Genomic DNA, 7,425 nt, shown 5'->3' with positions numbered 1-7,425 from the left:
ACAAACAGAGAAAGACAAAGAGCGAGAGCGATTGAGAGAGCACGTGCAGGCGCACCTCCTAGAGCGGAGTGCTACGCCGGCACGGTGAGAGAGAAGAGAAGAGAAAAGAGGAGAGAAGAATACACAGACACTGTGTGCAATCTCCCCCCGTGCAAGAGTGAGCATTTCCCTCTTGCACGTATTTAATTTATAGATTTCTTGAATTCTCAAAGTGAGTACAAACTGGCCGGCCGGACATAATTGGCCAAAGCTCATAAAGAGCACTTGAATAACCAAATATACATAACATGTAACATCCTTGTGCATAATCCATTATCTACTGATGCTTTTGCCACCTGTCAGTTGCAATAGATAATAAAATATCAATTCTATAACATACCTCTCCGTTGGAAAGCAACTGTCCTCAGTTGTGAAGATAGAAATCTGCAAATAATACTTGTCAAAAACAATGATTAGAAATCTGTATCAAATAGTAAAAAAATTTATAAAATTAGACAATATTTGCTTATGCCTGCTGTCATCCACATACTAGCTATTCTAGTGTCCCATACCACTAGAATAAGCAGTATATGTCATACCCTGATGAATCAGGATATCATTGGTCACACTCATCATCGATCTCATAATGTCAAGTCTCATCACATACACACTGTCGTGATAAAATAATCATCAGATACCAAATCCCAATCCAATATTAATTCCACAATATAAGTCCAAATCCAAATCACTTTCATTATGTACCCGGGTAACAAAATCATACCAGTTGCAGTGGTGGCCAACCAATGCAGCATGATTTCGTGATCGGTGTTGCCTCAACCGGCGAATCTACACCAATAAGACGTGCTGCCTAGATCGACGAGTCTGCACTAATGCTGCCTATATCGGCGAATCTGTATTTACCATTGTGACTTTGCAATTTGTCCTTGTGCTGCCTAAATCGACGGATCTGCACAGATAACTGGTGTTGCCTAAATCGGTGAATCTACACCAAGACGAGCATTTACACACTGCCTAAATCGGCGGATCTGTGTGCATGTGACCAACAGACTAGGCAGGGCATAAAAACATTAAAAAAATGTACTACCTGTTTCACACCACATTGGAGTAAGATTGAGTAACAAAGTACTGACAAATTGGCATTTAATTGAAAGCACCGCGACTCACGTGAGTAGTTGCATATCTCAATGTGAAATGATCGCAATAGCAATTTCATTTAATACAAGTATTGGCGCAATGTTAGAGAATGCAGGTAATAAAAAGAGCCATGCCTTCTTTCAAGAAACAAATGGTTATCAAGCTGATAAGTGAGCTAGATGTGTTGAATTTATGTAACGTTGTTGTTCTCTGTGGAATGGTATTAAGAAATATGTGTAGCACTATGAGTATTTGAGAGAGTGTTATCAGTGTAGAATTACTTGTGTTTCTAAGAATATTTTCCAAAATCCAAAAATGAAAATGCGGAGAGAACTTACCTGCAGATTTGTGTCATGTGATGTCGCTATGTTCTCCTCGTCCTCGAAAAGTTAATCGACTGAGAGGGGACTCAAAGTCGTTAATCGAGTGAGAGAAAAAGGGAGCGGTGGGTAATAGATTGGCCAAAAAAAAGGGGGTTGGTGGAGAGTTTCCGGCTTAGGTTGGTGCATGTGTGTATGTGGCTGCTAGGTGTGAGAGCATTTGGCCACCGAGTCGCGCGAAGGAGAGACTAAGTCATTGGGTAGACGCTAAAGAGAGAAAGGGAGAGTCGGAGATTGGCAAATGCCCACTGCATGGTAGGTAGGTGAATATGAGAAGCTGAGAACAATACAAGGTGGGTGGTTGGCACAAAAGAGAGGATGAGAAAGAGAGAGATCAACTGCTTTGTCTGCTTGTTAGGTGAATGACAGGGAAAGAGGAAGGCAGCACTTCAGGTTTGTTTTCGACCGCTACATGGCAGGCCAAGAATTGGTGGGTCGTGGTTGTTCATCCTTGTTGCATGGTTAGGAGAGATAGGGCAAGGAAGGAGGAGTGCTTCGACTTCCCACCCTGCTTACGCATGCGGGCCGAGTGAAAGTCCCCGAGTTAGGGGGCCGCCTGTAGAGGGCGAGGCCTCCTTGCACAGAAATGTGAGCCTGAAAGGGCAGACCTCCTTCCATTTGGCGTTAGCTGGATACTTGGGGCTGAGACAAGTGTGGAGCCCCTTTCCACTGGAACGTCATACCGGGGAGCAGTTGACTATACCACAATCATGCACTCTCGCTTGCAACAGAACGGGGCTTACTACCTCCTTGCCATTTATTTATTTATTTATTTGGTGGATTACTTATCAGCTATAGCAAATTGAAACCTCACACTACTATATCAAACCCTGCTAATTAAGATCTCACTCGTCGATTACGAACTTCCCTCACCTTTTATCCTATGTTGTGAGTCATAGCCGAACCTTCAGAGATTCTAATTTCGTGACATCCTATCTAAGGACACGTACTATTCTTTTCTTGTTCCTGAGTATCGCCATAGATTAAGTTTAACCTATTCTAATAATACGTTTAATTAGCATAATTATACTAATAATCACTATATTATGACAATAAAGAAAGCACTCTTTTTAATTCAGAAAAAATCATTAACTACACATTGAAGCAATTAATGGAATCTAAACGTAAGAAGCAAAATACTTAGCTGGTATTGGTTAAAATCTTTAGTTTTGGAGCGTATCCTAAGCTCTGATACCACTGCTACAAATGGATGCGTGACTCCCCTGCGACATACTCGAAATAACATAATAAACAACATAAAATAGACTAATCGGCATACCTGGCACAATCACGTGGTCGCATGATCGCAAGATACACGAACAAAGAAAGACAGAGAGCGAGAGCGATTGAGAGAGCACGTGCAGGCGCACCTCCGAGAGCGGAGTGCTACGCCAGCACGGTGAGAGAGAAGAGAAGAGAAAAGAGGAGAGAAGAATACACAGACACTAGGTGCAATCTCCCCTCGTGCAAGAGTGAGCATTTCCCTCTTGCACGTATTTAATTTATAGATTTCTTGAATGCTCAAAGTGAGTACAAACTGGCCGGTCGGACATAATTGGCCAAAGCTCATAAAGAGCACTTGAATAACCAAATATACATAACATGTAACATCCTTCTGCATAATCCATTTTTTGCTGATGCTTTTGCCACCTGTCAATTGCAATAGATAATAAAATATCAATTCTATAACATGGTCCACACTAGATCATCCAAAATTTTCTTCTTTTCATTCATTTCCATCAAGTTTTCAAGATCAATTTTATTCATTTCAAGGTGCACAAGTGTTGAGAGGAGGAGGAGAGAGAGAGAGAGAGAGAGAGAGAGAGAGAGAGAGAGAGAGAGAGAGAGAAGACAGCATCAATTGCATCCCCAAAGTGTGTAGAATACACACACAAGATATCAATATATAGAGAGGACCTAGGGTTACCTAGGACTATATATATATAGCTCCAACAACCCCGCTCAAACAAAGGTCCCTAACTGTGGATGAAAAAAAACCCTTGGGGGATAAAGGGAAAAACCCAGAGCTCTATATACATTTACTGTTATATTAATATTTAATTGCAATTACAAAACAATGTTTGAGGAGCTACATCACTCCTTGATATACAATGAGCCTATACAAAGGCATTCATGAATTTATTGCTAAAAACTAAATGAGTAAAAAGCTTCACTCATTGTCTTTGATATGTCCTTGCCTTCTCTTTAAATCTAGGCAACATAATCTATAATATCATTGTCTTCTCTTTAGATCCGGGCAGCATAATCTAATAACATCATGAACTCAACAAAAAATTATATAATTGTGTTATGTGCAAACTATCACAACACAAGCACAATGCCATAAGAGATGGGTCACGACATTGCTCTATGGATAATATCACAGCACAATCACAATGCCATAAGAGACGGGTCACAACACCTCTCGATGGATGACATAACAACCCAAGCACAATGTCATAAAAGATGCCGCTCTATGGATAATATCACAACACAAGCACAATGCCATAAGAGATGGGTCACGACGCCACTCTATGGATAATATCATAACACAAGCACAATGCCATAAGAGATGGGTCATGCCACTGCTCTATGGATAACATAGATACAAATGATACTAACACAAAATTGAAAAATATGTGTGCATATGTAATCATGAAAATACAAATAACATATAAGAAAGGCATCATTGAGATGATCAAACTCATCAAACCTGTTATAATCTTAATTTTCAAGTCACTGAGGTTGCATGCTAAAATAGTAATTGTCAAGTCACCAAGGCTGGTTGTAGTGTAATGGGCAATAGTAGAACACATCGTTAACTATATCTTCCAAAGTCTCCCAAAAAATAGTGGCACGCTTACAAAGCCTCTCAAGCAGTAGTCGCATGCTAAGCATCTGTAAAGTCCACAAAGGAATCACAAAATTTGATACAAAACAAAACCAATTAAATCATACCAAAGGCAGGATGGTGCATACCTTGCAAAGCCTCCCAAGAAATAGTGGCATGCTTATAAAGCCTCTCGAGTAGTAGCTGCATGATGCTAAGCATCACTAAAGTCCAAAAAACAGAAAACAAGTCCTTCCAAACTGCTTTCCCTCTTTGCACACAAGCCAAACTTCCTTGAAGCCATAAAAAGGACAAAAAAAAACTTCCTTATTTGTGAGAACAGTCACACGAGAGACCAACATCACTGAGATGACGATGAGCAAATAACTATATTCTTGTACAAAAGATTAAAGAGTATGAAACAAATTCAAATGAACACGATGAGATCGAAACAACAAGATCATCAATAAGAGTATAAAACAAATTCAAATAAATATTATGAGATCTAAATAACGAGATCATCACATCGAGTTAACCACGAGCAAGTAAGTGTAACTGTATGTAATGATTACAAAGTCATCAGATAAAACTATCATCAGCCATCAAGATTACGACAAGCATGTAAATATAGTCTATACCAAAGATTATTATCACGGAGAATGTGATTATCACCGACATGACCATAAGCAAGTAATTGTAACAATTCCAAATTCATGAGATAAAAAAATCAAATCATCACCGAGATAATCGTAAGCATGTAAATATAGTCTATGCCAAAGATTATCATCACTGAGATGATTACAATTAGTCAAATAATAAGGTTAAGTCGTTGTCTATGCTAAAGATTATCATCATTGAGATGATTGCGATTAGTCAAATAATAAGATCAAGTCATTGTATATGCCAAAGAACATCATCGAGAATACGATAAGCATATAATTATAGTCTATACCAAAGACTATTATCACCATGAATGTGATCCTCACCGAGATGACCGTGAGCAACAAGTAATTGTATATGCCATTAACTATAGGATATACCAAAGACTATTATCATTGTGAATGTGATCATCATTGAGATGACCCATGAGCAACAAGTAATTGTATATGCCAAATATTATCATCACTGAGATTATTACAATTAGTCAAGTAATAAGATCATCATTGAGAATACGATAAGCATATAACTGTAGTCTATACCAAAGACTATCATCACCATGAATGTGATCATCATTGAGATACCAAAGACTATCACCACCATGAATGTGATCATCACCGAGATACCAAAGACTATAACTGTAGTCTATACCAAAGACTATCATCACCGATATGACCATGAGCAGTAAGTAATTGTATATGCCAAAGATTATCATCACTGAGATGATTACATTTTGTCAAATAATCTGATCATCACCGAGATTACAATAAGCATGTAACTATAATGGGATCATCACCGAGATGACCGAGAGTAAGTAACTATAACTATAACTTGTAACGATTCAATAATAAGATCAAGTTATTGTATATGCCAAAAAATATCATCATCACTGAGATAATTACAATTAGTCAAGTAAAAAGATCATCACCGAGAATACGATCAACATGTAACTATAGTCTATACCAAATATTATCATCATTGTGAATAAGATCATCACATTGAGATGACCACAAGCAAGTAATTAAAACTGTAACTATTTTGAAGTCATGAGATAAAAAGATCGTCAGTAAAATCATGTATCAAATCATGTAGATTACGATAAGCACATGTAACTATAGTCTGTACCAAAGGCTATCATCATGGAGAATGATCATCACCACGATTCCACGAGCAAGTAATTTGTAATGATTACAAAGTCATGAGATAAAAAGATCATCAACCAACGAGATTACAAGAAACATGTAACTATAATATATACACCAAAGTTGATTCATAATACCATTAAGTGATTCAATGTGACTATACATAGATGTACATGCCTTGAATTGGAACTAATTTCCCAAAAGATTACGGAGGTACAAAATCTCTATAACAGTTTTCTTCTCAAACATAATGATAAGAAAGTCCCATATAGCATATGATATTGATACCGAATAAACATCTAGCATGAATGAATGGTTAAGAGCTAAAATTATACACTGACGAGGAGCCTTATCTCACGAAATGAGTGTGCATGATCGAGACAAATCCAATGTGCATGAGGATAAAGACCAACAAAAACGATTAATGACTATGACAATCTTTTAGATGAAATTGATTCGTATGAGTGGCCGAATATTAAATATTTGTACCACTGATGGAATAAGAATGTCAACAAAGGAAATAGGTATTATTCTTCAAAACAAACATATATAATAGGAGCATGAAGGAAATAAACGTGTATAATAGGAACATAGGCCACCAAAAGTAGAACACCACTCCCATGCATAAATAGATGCTCTGTCTCAGGTGATTTTTTGTCTCTTTGTACCGAAAGCTAACATAATCCAATCCTTAAACTATATGTGAAAGAAGTTTTCACACAAGGAAAATAACAAGATGATGCACGTGCAGATGCAAGAAAGAAACAAGCACTTAGCTTAGGGAATCAACAAAATAAAATTACATACTCTTAAGTGTATCGCTCATATTAAAAACACCCTGCAACTAATTTTTCAAACTGCCTATGATACTATAAGAAAATATCCACAAGTCTTGTGGATGCAAGAAGCACCTACGTGTTATGAAAAGAGAAAGAGTGTACAAAATTAATTCGGAAAACAAGCATATATAATGTACTTCAACGCGTGATGAGACAAGTAGCACTTAGCTAAGGAGGAAGATGATGATGGTGGTAGAGAAGATGCTCCTTCACACTCTTGTTGTCTTGATGACCTTTCTAGCACCGCTTTATGTGTGTTGTTCTCATGATGCAAACGTTGAAAAGAGACAAGTAGACAAAGAGAGACACCCAACATACCTTATCTTTTTGCTATGCTTTTATGCACAAGAGATAGAGAAAGATCTTCTTCTTGAAGGCACCTTCTACTGTGTTGGAAAGCGTCAAAGAGAGAGAAATTTCACCCCAAAACAAATTTGACGTAT

At 37.7% G+C, this 7,425-nt stretch overlaps 1 non-coding gene across 1 annotated transcript; it reads left to right on the top strand.

Moving 5' to 3' along the window:
* The first annotated feature begins 1,988 nt into the window (after nucleotides 1–1,988).
* LOC147433716 (RNase MRP) lies at nucleotides 1,989–2,269 on the top strand. The gene has a single exon (XR_015185413.1).
* The last annotated feature ends 5,156 nt before the right edge of the window (nucleotides 2,270–7,425 follow it).

The sequence above is a fragment of the Adiantum capillus-veneris genome, chromosome 19 (genome assembly GCF_014529385.1).
Source record: "Adiantum capillus-veneris isolate H3 chromosome 19, ASM1452938v2, whole genome shotgun sequence".
NCBI classification, from domain to species: domain Eukaryota; kingdom Viridiplantae; phylum Streptophyta; class Polypodiopsida; order Polypodiales; family Pteridaceae; genus Adiantum; species Adiantum capillus-veneris.
Note: the sequence above shows the minus strand (reverse complement) of the source record. Positions and strands in the feature narration are given on the sequence as shown.